Raw genomic sequence first — 15,165 nt, forward strand, 5'->3', positions numbered from 1 at the left:
GTTATCACACATTTGATTAGTATAGTCATTTATTACATGTCTTAGGTACTTATGCTATACAATTGATCTGCCACTCTTTTTCTTAGCAAGTACCAGATTATTTGATGATTACTATTTTATACTTGTGTCATATTACTGCTAGCCTGTCTTTCTTTCTTCACATTTTCCCCCATTAATTCCCTTGATTTTCATGATCTTTTATTCTTCCAGAAGAATTTTGTTATTTTTGCCTAGCTGAATAAAATAATTCTTTATTACTTTGGTTGACATGTTATTAAATAAGTATATTAACTAATTTAGCATTGTCATGTTATTATCTTATCTCATCCTACACATGAATAATACATATTTTTTCTGTTATTTGGATTGTACTATATGTAAGGGAATGGTATTTTGCAAATGTTTTCATATAGTACCTAGGTTGGTTTAGACAATAAGATTCCCAAATATTTTATATGTCTGCAGTTATTTTAAAGGGCATTTCTCCTATAGCTTCTATCTTGGTTTTTGGAAAATGTATATAAATGCTGATGATTTGTGTAGGCGTATTTCATATCTTGAAACTTTTTTTAAAGATGTTAATTGCTTCAATTGGCTTTTTAGCTGATTCGCTTTAGTTCTCTAATTATTAACTCATTATTGACTGCAAGCAGTGATAATTTTGTCTTGTCATTCCCAATTTCTATTACTCCAATTTCTTTGTCTCATTGCTATAGGTAACATTTCTAGTAAAATGTTAAATATTGGGGTGATAATGAGCATCCTTGCTTCACCCCTGATTCTATTTGGAAGGTTTCAATTATATTTCCATTTAAGATATTTCTTAAATTTTAAAAATGTCTCCATTGAATTATCGTTTTTGCAGTGATTTTAACAATAATGGATTTGCATTTTGTATAATATTTTTCTTCCAAAAGTGCTATAATGCTTTTTTGCTTTACTTATTGATATATTCAATTATACTTATAGTTTTCCAAATATTGAATCAGCTTTTCATTCCCTGGCATAAATCTCATCTGATCATAATATATAATTTTTGCCAAATATTGCTATAACATTTTTACTAACATATTACTGTAAATTTTGCCACAATATTCAATAAAGAAATTGGGCCATATTTTTCTTTGTTGTTGTTTACCATGGGTAAAGTACCAGCATCTTATAAAAGAAATTTGATAATACTCCTTTTCCTATTTTTTCAAATAGTTTATATAGTATTAGGCTTAAATATTCATTATATTTTGGGTAGAATTCATTTATCAATCTATCTGATACTGAGAATGTTTTTCACAGAAAATGTATTGATGGTTCAATTCCTTTTCCTAAGAAAAATATTCAATTTTCCTTTCTCCTAATCAGAGCAGGTTAATTGTTTTCTAAATATTTATCTGTTTCACTTCCATTCTTAGTTTTACTGCCATATAACTCCCAAAGTAACTAAAGATATTTGGTCTAATTTAGTCATCCAGTGGTGCATTTATTTTCATTTTTGACACTGATAATATTTTTTCTTTATTTTTTCTTAACCAAATTTCTCAATGGTTTATTTATATTGTAGATTTTTTAATAAACACAAGTCTCTGTTTTATTTTCATTTTTTCATTCAATAGTTTTATTACTTTCAATTTTTTTAAATCTTACCTTGATTTTCAGGATTTCAAATTTGGTATTTAATTAGGTATATTTATGTTGTTCTATTTCTAGGTTCTTTCATAGTAGTCTGGCCAATTTATTGATCTGTCCATTCTTTAATTGATTAAAAAATAAATTTTCCCAACTACTGCTTTGTTTACATCCCACAATTTATGAAATGTTATCTAGTTATTGTCAATTTTGCTATTGAAATTACAGGTAATTTCTATGATTTGTTCTTTGACTTCTTTAGATTATTTTGTTTTTAATTAATATTTCATCTATGTTTTCATGGTTCTTTGTTGAAAGTGATTTGTACTGCACTATGTTCTTAATTGATGCATTTAATATTTGGGTTTTTTTTCTATTTGGTTATGTGAGGTTTCTGCTTAATGTATAGTCATTTCTTTGTGAAGATGCATTGTACAGGCAAAATGAAAATGATATACTTCTGTCTCTTATTTAGTTTCCTTCAGAGATCTAGCACATCTATTTTTCTTAGGTTTATTAATTTATTTAACTTATTTATTTTATGATTAAATTCATCTCATTTTGAGAGGGGAAAGTTGAGGTCCCACACTAATGTAGGTTAACTTTCTATTTTTGCCTGTATATTCTTTTCATCATTGCTTTAAGAATTTGAATGCTAGGCCACAGAGCATTATCACTGATATTATTTTGTTCTATTTTGCTTTTAATAATAATTTTATAATTGCTTTGTTTCTTTTAATATTCTCTTTTTGCTTTTTCATTGTCCGAAATCATGATTAATGCCCCTACCTTTTGAGTTCAATTGCAAAAGGAGCATTTTCAGTTTAAAGAGTTAGTGGGAATCTTCTGGATTCATATTTCTTTTTGTAATTGAACTAAAAGTACAGTGATAAATGTATGGACTGAGTGTGAATATTTTCCTCCCACATCTTGCAGATCTTTATCTAAAGGGTAACTTTCTTTGCCACTAATAAATAATAAAATTCTTTATCATAACTAAAATTTTCAATGTTCCTTTATTTTTCCATTATTAAGACAGGTGGGAAAATACAAGTGCCCCAATACTATAGGAATGAAGTCATTAATTTCATTGATTTTGGGTAAGACATCTTCAGTCACTTCCTTGTCTCCTTACACACACACACACACACACACACACACACACACACACACACACACACAAACACACACACTGAGAAACTAAGTAAGGGTTTCCAGTGGAATAATCACCACTCATATCTAAATATTTTTGTCCAAGTTTCAATTATATAGCTTGATATCTAGGTGAAGCTCAACATTAGCCCAAAGATTTTATCATCCATCATGTGAGGGACTGGTAAATTTAAGAGGTCTTTTTCCAACTCAAAACCTATGATATGAATAATCCCATCTTGAAAGAGTTTATTTTCTATTAATAGGAAATAACAGATATATAAATAAAGAGGATGTATAGAAATGAACAAAAAAAGTTATGGAAGACAAGGTGGCATAGTTTAGAGGTCCTGGACTTGGAATCAAGAAGATGTGTTTAAATATCTTTCAATACCTACAGCAAGTTATTTAATATTGCTCTGCCTCAATTTTTCTTTCCATAAATAGAGAAAATTTGAACTATATCATCTCTATCCCCCTTTCATCTCTTTTATTTCATAAACTTCAATATCTCTGTGAAGTCTAAATTGTAAAAAGCCTAAATTATAAAAATATAGCACAAATAATGGTTGCTATCAACAAAAAGTAATTGGTAGTCAGTCTTAATAATACTTCCATAAAGCCACTTTTTTCTCCCCTACAATTTTGTATCACTGAAGTTCCATTGACATTCTCAAGGTCACATTAAAGCATAATAATAATTCTTGTTTCTCATATTTGGAAAACATTTTAGTTATGAAATGAATGGAGAGGCTTAAGAGTGGAGCTTTCTACTTTGAGTAGAAAAAGACCTCAAGGAAACCTTCCAAATGCTGTGGACTACATTTTTTTTTTCAGAATTTTATTTGTTTCAAAATAAAGAGTTCTTGTTAGAGCTGTAGCTTATGTGGGGCAACTTGGGTTTGTATGTTTCTTGTTTCTTCTTAGGTTGGGGAATTGGGTACCATCAATGGGGTTTCAGAAATGTGCACTATTTATTTTTTGCAACCAAATTTCCCCTTTCAACCTATGTAACTACATCTACTGCAAAGGACTGAATTTGAATTACACTCAACTAAATTTTACTGACTTCAAGAAAGCATTCAAAATTACTACTTCATGGGTGGCTAGGTGCTGCAGTGCATAGAGCCCTGGCCCTGGAGTCAGGAGTACCTGAGTTCAAATCTGAACTCAGACACTTAATAATTACCTAGCTGTGTGGTCTTGCGCAAGTCATATAACCCCATTGCCTTGCAAAAACCTAAAAAAAAAAAATTACTACTTCAATTCCTTCCTTTCTTTCTTTCTTTTTTCTCTTTTCTCTTTTTTCCTTTTCATTCTTTTTCTCTCTATCTTTTCCCCTCTTTTTTTCTCTTTTCTCCTTTTCTCCAACCCTCTCACTTATCTCCTTCTCTCTTTTCTTGTTTTTCTACATGCTACCATCCAAAGATGAAATGTATTTAATCAAAATTTTGTTAGAATTATATGTTATTATATTACTGGAGGGAATTTTTTTTTCTCCTAGTATTTTCTTTTTTCCTAAGTAAAAGACAGCTTGAAATGATGGAATAATTTAAGGAGGGAAAACATTCCATAAGGGGGTGACACCATCATGAAAAGCAAGAATAAAGTTGACTTTCTTTATAGGGAGGGGTATGCTTAATATGTGCTATGCAGTTCATTTGGCAATACGATTCAAATAACTAGCAAAACATGTTATAAATGTGTTTTAGCTCATAGGTGCTCATTTTCCTCAGAAGGTGCCACATCTATTCTATTAGAAAATAACATAATGTTAGGCTGCCTATGCTTGCTTGAGGTTCCTTTGAGAATCAAAGTCAAATTACAAATTATCTCAGCATTCTAAATCATGTGGGCTTTCTATTACTTCCATTCCTGAGTAACAAAATCTTTTCAATAGAGAAGTTTGAGCTCATTCTTAACTTGTATCTTCTAAGCATTTTTTTAAACTGTAGTGAACTTTTAGTCTTAGCTTGTTAATGGTCAGATATCTGAGGTTCCTCCACAACTACTATGTGAAACAGTTACTAATGGATGCCCAAATTTCAGAATGAAAGAACCACCATGTAGGATTTTGGGGATTTCCCAGGGTTAATTCTGTTTGTCTAAGTCTGCATTTTTCGGTCTATGTAGGAAATATCCAGTTTTTATTTTCCATTTCTGAGAGATATCTATTTGAGGCATACAAGCTGTGTTAGCCTGGGCAAATCTTTTTTAACCTTTCCAAACCATGTTCTCCGCCTCCCCAGGCAATGTTCTACATCAATAATTTTTAATCTAGTGGCTGAATCTCAAGGGGAAGGGTTCTAACATGGGGAGTTTTCCCCATACTTTGGGTTGCTTACTACCATGAAATCACAGTTCTGTACAGAAACAAAAACAGGATGTAATAGTAAATTTTGGTTTGTGATCTGAGGGCAAGATTTGGAATCAGTAAAATGTTTGTTCAAATTCTGGTTCCATGATTTAGTTTGGAAATGGATCAAGTAATTGATGCTTTCTCATCATCAAGGAATATTTAGTCTCAGAGTAAAGATTTGAGCACTATGTTTCTTTGATTTAAGGAAGCATGAGCATGTTAGCTAAGCATCATTGCTTATAACCACATCTGGGTCAAATTTCAAGGGTTCAAAGGAGTATTTTCACTCAAGAGTAAGCAGGAGACCCGAGGAACAGCAATACTTTTGGTCACAAGTTATCAGAAAACCTGAGCAACATTATCCCTTTTAATCCAAAGCAGAGTAATATTTTTCCAGTCCAAAGGGAGCAGGGATCAAGAGGAAAAGTTTCAATTGCAGTCCCAAGGAATCAGAAGACCTTTTAGGTAAAGATCTGAGCAAAAACTAAGAGAAGAGTAGCTACACGTTTACTTATATCGTACCACTTGGAATGACTGAAATCTTGCAAACCCCTAGAAAATGAAGCAACATCAATACTAAACATATAGGTCTCAAATGATATAGTATCCAAATTCTTAAAGGAAAGTTAAATAAATTGCAGAAAGAAATAGAGAGTAAAATATAAAAAAAAAATTAAGACCCCAAATTTCTCATCTCAGAACTAGATAAATTTAATCATAAAATAAATAATTTAAGAAGATGAAGAAAACTGAGATAAGAAATCTATGATAGACCTCCAGAGAAAATTGAACAAGAATAAACACAATTATCTTTGTGGCAACTATACATAATATCTTTATAAAAAATTACCATATTAGGTGATAGTAGCCTCACAACACAATGCATCTAAGCAGAAATAGTAAATTCTTCATAATACAATACAAATTAGATTCAGTGAATGGCAGCGGAGACATAAATTAAAAATTAATTGGAAATGAAATAATCAAAAAACAAATCATGGAAGCAATACATATTTTTTTAAAGTTAATGACAAAGTGAGATAAAGGCCAAATCAGTACTTAGGAAAACATTTTTACATCCAAATCATTCATCACTAAAAGAAAGAACAGATCAACATTTACTAAGTTGCTATGTGCCAGGACCTGTCCAAAGTGCAGGAGACACACAAAAAAAGACAAATGATAGTTCTTGCCTTCAAGCTACTTAAAATCTAATGAAGCATCCAAAATGCAAAATCTAATTACAAAACAAGTTTTCTATAGTATAAATATGAAGTAATTAATTTGGTATTTGATTTGAGAAAGATTTTCTGAAGAAGGAAGAATGTTTAGTTTGTACTTAAAATAATGCAGGGAGATCAACTGTCTAAAAAGTGAGGATGAATATTTCAAGTATGGGGGGAAAGACAAAGAAAATGCTAGAAACTAAGAGATGGACTAATTTTGTGTTTTCAGGAAGAACTAGGATACCAGTATCACTGGATCAAAGTAAACTTGGAGGGGAATAACATATAAGAAAAGTCTTAGTTATAAAAGAATGTCAAACAGATGTGTATTTAATCCTGGAAGATGTAGGGAGCCACTGGAGAATACTGAGTAGTGATGATGATATTGCTGACCCTCGCTTTACAAAAAGCATTTTACTGATTGAATGGAAGAGGGCTTGGAGTGGGGACAGACTATAAGCAGGCAGACATACCAACAGGTTACTAAAAAATTCAATCATTAGATTTTGAGAGCATATATTAGAGTGGTGTCAATGCTAAGGAAAAGGGGGTATGTTAGGGAGGCACTGGAAAGGCAAAACTGACAGGTCTTCACAAGTGAGTGGATATAAGGGTGATAGTGAAATGTTCAGAATTACTCCACATTTGTAGGTCAGGGAAGAAGATACTGTTGCCTTTTATGGTAATGCATTCATATAACACAATGAGTTATTAACAATTCTGAATTTAAGATTTACTAGTTGACTACAGCATGAAATCTGTCTTTTGTAGATATTTACGTAATTTAGTCACACTGCTCTGAATACCAGAATATAAGAAGAAACCTCTATTCCTGGACCTCCAAGGTTCTTAACAAACCCAATGTGATTTTAACTTTTTAGATACCATATAAAAATGTCTTTTCAAAAAAAAACCCTAGATCTTTTTTATGTTAATTATTTTCTAAACACATCTCCTCTATTGATTTTTGAACCAAAGTATAAGGCTTTACCTTAATTCCTATCACATTACATATCCTTAGACTTGAGTCAAGTGCTGTCTTGCAAAGATCTTTTAGAATCTTGGTTATGTCACCAGAATCTTGTAGCTGCCCCTATCCAGAGTTTTCCATTTATAATTTTATCCAATATTAGCACACGTTCCCAAGACATTCCACTGGAGACCTCTTGCTAAAATTAGATCAGACTATTAATGAATACTCTGTAAGTTCATTTACTCAGCTTGTTCTAAATGCAACTACTTCTATGATCCTCTAACCAACATTTTTCCCACCTTTCCTATCGACATGGCAAGAGATAGTTAATAAAATGCTGTCTTAAATTCTGGGCAAACAATAACTTTTCCATTCTCTGTATAACCAGTTTTGTATTGGTGTTTAAAAACAATAAAACAAGGTTAGTTTAACATGACCTATTCTTAAATCATGCTAATTCTTCAATAGGACTACATCCTTTTCAAGATATTCACTTGCTTTCTCCTTAATAGTAGTTTCTAAAATTTTGATGAGAAGAAAAATTAAGTACACTGGATTATAATTGCTTCATCTAAGTCCTAGCTAAGGCTGCTATATAGCTCAGGTTCTAATTGCACATTACTGAATATCTCCCTCCAGGATGATATTGAACACATAAAAGGCTATTCTCAGATATAACAATACCTAAAAATCCTTGCTTGTAAAAAAGAAGGGATGAGCCAGAATCTACAATGTCTAAGGTCCCTATCTGCCCTACATTCTAAGATTCAGTACTTTTAAGGTAATACTATAAAGTCACTGATCAGCAGAACATTGCCCTTGTATGAAAAGTTTTCTGCACCTGGACCTTAAAAGTCATTTATCATCATTAGGGAGACATGTTCAGTGACGCAGGGGTAGTTAAGGCTCTCCAAATACAGCTCCCTGTTTTCAAAAGGGATTTAATCACAGCAGCAGCTCTACAAAGTAATCATTGCCTCTCCTGGAGAAAAACAAAGGTTTTTCATCTTCTTTATGGGAGATATTCTTATTAGGTATCATTGTCTATGAGACTGTGTTGGGTGTCTCTGTAATTGGCCTGTGGCAAATCATTATCTATATGGAGATCACTCCAAAAGGAGTAGCTAATAGACATAAGCACCTGATAATCTCCCTCAGTGCTCTCTTTAATTGTGTATTGTGCCGCATACCTTTAACCATCAATAATAATTAAAATAACAATATGCATTTTTATAATATCTTACATGACATGATCTCCATGTTTTTCCCATGAGCATACTGTGGCAGTTACATGCATTCCAGAAGGTGAAGAACCCTTCTAAAGCCTGGATTGGTATGCCAATAATATCCAACATTTACACAATACTGTTAAATGATTTATATAATCTTATTTGAATCTCAGAAACAAACTTGTAAGTTTTTTTTTTAAATTATAGGCATTATGAACTATCCCCCAATTTAAAGACAGAGAAACTGAGACTCACAGAAGTTAGGGGACCTGGCCTTAGCTGTAGAGTTGGTGTCTCCAAGGGAAGTAGTCTACCTATTCTTATATGTTGTCCCTTTATAGTCTGATGCATCTGAGAAGGGAACAATATGGCTTACTATAGGCTTACACAGTTGGAGTTTTAAGGGGCCTTGTATACGATATTCTCCCTTTAAATTTCAATGATCTAAGACTCAAAACATTAACAGTTCAATGAGAAACTCAAGTTAATTTTCTAGCCATTGAACTTTTATTTTAGCAGAAGAACCATGGTTTGGTAGAATGCTGGAGTCAGCAAGGTAATGTCCATGAATTGGGGAAAGATTGAGCAATTTATAGTGTATGAATGCTATGGAGTACTATTATTCCATAAAAAAAATCTGGATCAGGCAGACATCAGCAAGAGAAGGGAGGGTGGTAGAAAAACATGGAACTCAAAAGCTTGCAAAAGGATGAATATTGAAAATTGTCTTTGCATATATTTGGAAAAATAAATAAAGGTGAAAAGAAACAGTGTGGTAGAAAGGAGAGATATCTTAAGAACAAGGAAAGTTGAGTTGCCACAGAATTGGAAATTCAGGTAATGTTTCTTAATTGGAGAAAACTGAGCAATTTATAGTATATGAATGCTATGCAATACTATTATTCTATAAGAGATGATGATTAGACAGACTTTGGAAAAGTCTGGAGAGACTTGCATGAAGTTATGTTGAGTGAAATGATAGAAACTGCTCTTAGCTATAATCATCTATGATGGAGGCAGCTGACACAAGTGATTTTGCTTTTCAGGGTCCTAAGCAACTCTCCAATATAAGTTGCAAAGAAGTTATATATATTGATAGAAATAATTTTTCTCATATGGAAGTACCTCATTAATTAAAACAGAGAGACAATTCAAATCTACCTAATAGATGGATAGATAGATAGATGGATAGATAGATAGATAGTTAGATAGATGATAGATTAAGCATTAATTAAATTAATTAAATTGATTAATTAAAACATTAATAAAAATAAAACTCTTCCAAACAGTAAACTGTGGTGTGTTCCTCTATCTTATACTATTTCTAAACTTATTTCATTGAGCAAATATGTTGCTTATGGTGATCATGGTTTCTGATTCTAGTCTCAAGAGTAAAATGTCCCACTTATGTCTTCATTTAATTGAGTGCGTATCAATTTTTGATTGTCTTGTCCTTTACAAGATGCCAGGGAGCATGTCTGGCTTACATTAAGCAGCATAGGATGCTAGCCTAAGATGCACAGAGGGTGTGGAAAGCTACCAGTCCTTACTTTGCCACATTTAGTCCTCATCTCAACTTTCGTTACCGTCCATTTCTCTAGAACTAGGGAATGCTGTAGCCATCTCAAACACACTGGCAAGTATAATTTTTTTGTATAATTTTCGTATAATTTTCAATTTAACTATTTATTCCTCAGAACTTCTCAAACACTACAGTTTAAGTCTGGGTCTCCACTTTTTTGGTTTGTCAAGTCAATAAATTAATTGAGAAAATATTAAAAATGTAGATTAATGTATATTGTTCTTTTTTAGAGAGCTCCTTGTTAAACATTTACTAGAACACCACTGTGTTAAAAAATGACAAAGAATAATGGGACTGGGAAGAGTGGTAGGCAGCAGGGTTCCAGTATATATTTACGCACATTTGCTGCCATTTTTACACAATCAAGTCATCATCTTGATGGAAATGATGGTCAGCAGCTGCTGGAATTACCTGTGGAATTAGATACAACCTTAGATTTTCCAGTATCCTCATTTTGCTTTCAGTTGACTCAGTAAAAAAAAGAAGAAAGAGTATTCTATAGTGATCAAATGAGGAATTTCTATAATGCATGTACCTTATATGTCTGATTAGACAATTATATAAAGATATTCAATTATCCCTTGAATTTCTCTTAAAGTGAGTTGTGAAACTTTTAATTATGTATTGATGAACACAATTACCTTAAAAAGAACAAAGTTTCACTCCTTTAATTTTACATTAGTATTGATATTAGACTTGCACAGAACTCCTATTCTATTCCAAAGCCTCTTCAGAGGATAGGCATAGTCCAGGGTTGCAAAAACAATGACATTAGGACACAAGTTTAGAAGATTATATAAAACAGCAAAAGCTACACATAGGGACCTATTGAACTTGAAATTGAGAAGCCCTGAATTCAAATCCTTCCTCAAAATATTTACTGGTTTTGTAAGCAGAGGCAAATCACTTAATGTCTCTGAATCTCAGGTTCTTCATTTGTAAAATGGGATTACTATTGCCTGCAGTCCACATTCCCCCATGATTATAAATAGTTCAATGGAGATAGATATGTAAAGCACTCTGAAAGCATAAAAGCTACATGAGTGTCAATTGTCATTGCTTCTGTTTTTTTAGTTATTATTTTATGATTACTCTGTCCCTGGCAAAGAGTAGGAACTTCATAAATCCTTAGTACCTTGACTTGTCTTATCAGTACACTGTGGCTGTTGTCCATGAAGTACTGTAATTGAGGAATATACAGAATAATTAAGAGCAGATTGTTCATTAGCTGAGAGAAACCTTGCTCAGGTTTTAGCAACCAGTGAAATAAAGCTAAACATACAACTAAAGGAACAACAAAACTGTGATTTTCTTATGCATCCCAGTGACAGTGGCATGCAAAGAGTCACATAGTCATTATTCTGCCTGTGAACATTAATATATCCCTGATTTTCTTCTAGCTGTTACTAATGATGATTCATAATTAGAGAAGGTTAACCATAGTCTTATTTCCATTCATATGGTAGATCAAATCAGACAAAGTCCCACTAAATGGAAAACTATAGTAAAATTATTTTCATGGAATTGAATGAAAGAATTGACAGAAATTGTGTTACTGTGTTATCAAGGCCATGAACAAATATTACTTCATGAAAGATTCTGTCTTTGAACTCACAAGGTGCATGATGGTTATGGGCAAGATAGCCTCTATGAAAATAACTTCACATTCTAAATCCACATCTGTTGCAGATAGTAACAGAAAAAATATTGTCAATGAGATAATACTCTCTAAATTAAAATAACCTACAACTATACTTAGTTTTTGCAATGTCAAGTTGAAGAAAAAGTAATTTGGATATATTTCAAATTAAGAAACTGAAAAGGCAAAATTTTATAATGTATTCAGAACTGTATACAATGAATGCTTTCTCTGAGAAGAGTTGGAAAGGAATGGTCATTCTGGAATCTGAGCAACTGCATGAATCTGAAATTAATAGTATCTTGGGAGAAAATCTTCAGAGAAGGATGGGAAAACCACTACTGGGTTAAGCAATCAAAATGGGAAAATAAACAACAGAAAAATAATAAAGATATAAGAGAAAAGAGTCAAAAAACTTAAAACAAAGTCACATCTGCATTCAGGGGGACTTGGTTTTGAATTTTGATTACTACTTACTCACTGTGGGACACAGAAAAATGCTCAACCTATTTTTCATCTCAGTCTTCTTATCTGTAAAGCGAAAGTGTTGGATTAAATGACCTTTTACTATCTCTTTCAATTCTAAATTATGATATAAAGAAACATTTCCTAATAATTGTCTCCGCCCACCAAAAAAAGTAGCGGCCTGCCTTGTAAAAGGACTTTCCATTACTTATAGTCCTCAAGAGAAGCCTGGATAATGACTTGTTACTGGGTGGGATTGTAGAGAAAGGTCTCAATCATGCATTGACTCGATGAAATGACCACTGAGGCCTCAAGAATTTGTGAAATTCCTATTCTTTTCAAGTATAGTCTATGAAAGTTGAAGCTAACCTTTAACTTAGAATATGAGTTTATGGATTCATTTGGAAACAAATTATTTTTGCCTTAGAATTATAAAATATGGATCTTGGTGGTCATCTAGTCTGTGCCCTAAGCAAAGCATGAATCATTCCAGGACATCTGCAATGGGGCATCATACAAGTTCTGCATAAAAATATCTATGAACATAAAATCCCTGCCTCCCAAATAGTCTTTTTCATTTTTGAATAAATATGAGCAATAGAAAAGGAGGCAGGTAATATAATATATCAGGTCTGCAGTTGGGAGGATTCATCTTGCTGAGTTGAAAACTGGCCTCAGACACTTTGTAGGTATGTGATCCTGGTCAAGTCACTTAAGCATATTTGCCTCAGGTCCTTATATGTAAAACGAGGTTAGAGTTGTAAATAGTTTACTCCAGACTCTTTGGCAAGAAAAACCTCAAATGGAGTCATAAAGGGTCAGATATGACTGAAAACTGAATGATGATGATGAATGAGAGGAAACTTCTTGAGTTGAGTAAAAAATTCTTCCTCTTGTGAGGAATCTGCCTGTGAACATTAATATAACCCTGATATTCTTCTAGCTGTTACTCATGATGATTCATTATTAGAGAGGCTTATCCATAGCCTTATTTCCAGTCATTTGGTAGATCAAATCAGAGAAAGTCACACTAAATGGAAAACTATCTGAAAATTGTTTTCATGGAATTGAATAAAAGAATTGAAAGAAATTGTCAATCTCTATCTTCCTCCAACTTATAATATTAAAAATTGAAAATAGAATAGGTTTTTTTTTAACCATTCCTTTATAAGTTCCTGGATTTAAAGATATAAGGGACATTAATAGTCATCTTATTCAAGTCCTTCATTTAACAAATAAGGCTACTAAATCCCAGGAAAAATAACTAATATGCCCAGAAATGGGATTAGAACCCATTTCTTCTGATGCCCAATCAAACATGAATTCAGTGGTACTATACTTCCACTGTCACCTGGTCCTTGATATATGGGAAGAGAATGGCAGATTTTTTGTTGTTCTTCAACACTGATCAATATTGTGGTATTCATTAAAGGAAATACAACAAAATTTGTAAGGTTGGATGAATGCAGGACTGATATCGTTGGATTGGTTCAAGTAATTCCAGATGTCTTTTTATCCATGAATCTCTGTGATTCTGAATTGAAGTTGAATGATTTGTCAATAACCATATAGAAAACATATAGAGGATAGAACCAAGAGAACAATGTACACATGAACAGCAACATTATGAGATGAACAACCTTGATGGAAGCAATTCCTCTCAGTAGTCTAGAGATCCAAGACAACTGTATTAGACTCCTTATGAACTATGTTATCCCTAACTAGTGGAAGAAAAACAAAACCAAACAAAACACACTCGCAAAAAACCAACCCTTCTGAATCTGATGAATACTTTATAAAAAGTTATCTCTCATGTATCTCCTTTTATCCCAATTCCTCATGACAAAAAAGTATGTGTGTGTGTAAAACTAATCTGACTATTTCTTGCTGTAGGAGGGGGGTGGGAAGGAAGGGTCAAGGGAAATTTTGTAATTTGGAAATATGCATGTACATATGGATGAAATTAATTAATTAATTTAAAAATATAGATGAGCCAGGATTTAGGATCACATAAGTCTTTCCTATATCTGTCTCTTTTAAGAACTACTTCTGACCTAGTGCAAGACAAGTCCTCTACTGTGGTGACAAGACTTGTAGAAGGGAGTGCTGATTGGAGGAGATAGTAATCAGAAGTAAAACACTTTTGAGGATGAACAGGGTGAAAAGGGAGAGAAGGATAAACAGGAAAACAGGATGGGAGGAATTACAGTGAAATTATAACAAAACAATTTTCACAACAAATATCTCTTTAAAAAGGCCTCGTTTCTCAAATTTATAGAGGAAATGAGTCAAATTTATAGAAAATAAAAGTTATTTCCTTTTCATTAAAGAGTCATAGCATATGAACAAGCAGTTGATACAAAATGTTGTTAAACTCTACAATCACATGAAAAACTGTTCTAAATCACCATTAATTAGAGAAATGCTAATTAAAACAAATCTTTAATACAATACCTCACTTATCAAATTGACTAACATGACAGAGAGGAAAATAACAACGATGGAGGAGACAGGCAAAATTGGAGCACTAATGAATTTTCGGTAGAGTTGTGCACTGACTGAACCATTTTTTTTTTTTTTAGTTTTTGCAAGGCAATGGGGTTAAGTGGATTTCCCAAGGCCACAGGGCTAGGTAATTATTAAGTGTCTGAGGCCAGCCGGATTTGAACTCAGGGACTCCTGACTCAGGGTTGGTGCTCTATCCACTGCACCACCTAGCTGCCTCTGATTGAACTGTTTTTTAGAGCAATTTGTAACTATGCCCAAGAGACTAAAACAGTATATAACCTCTGACTCACCAGACCTCTCCTAGTTCAGTATCCCATAGATAAAAAGAAAAGGAAAGGCAACAAATATACAAAAATATTTATAGCAGATCCTTTAGTTATGGCAAAGAAATGGGAATTGAATGAATGTT

Source organism: Macrotis lagotis, chromosome 6 (assembly GCF_037893015.1).
Source record: "Macrotis lagotis isolate mMagLag1 chromosome 6, bilby.v1.9.chrom.fasta, whole genome shotgun sequence".
Lineage (NCBI taxonomy): Eukaryota > Metazoa > Chordata > Mammalia > Peramelemorphia > Peramelidae > Macrotis > Macrotis lagotis.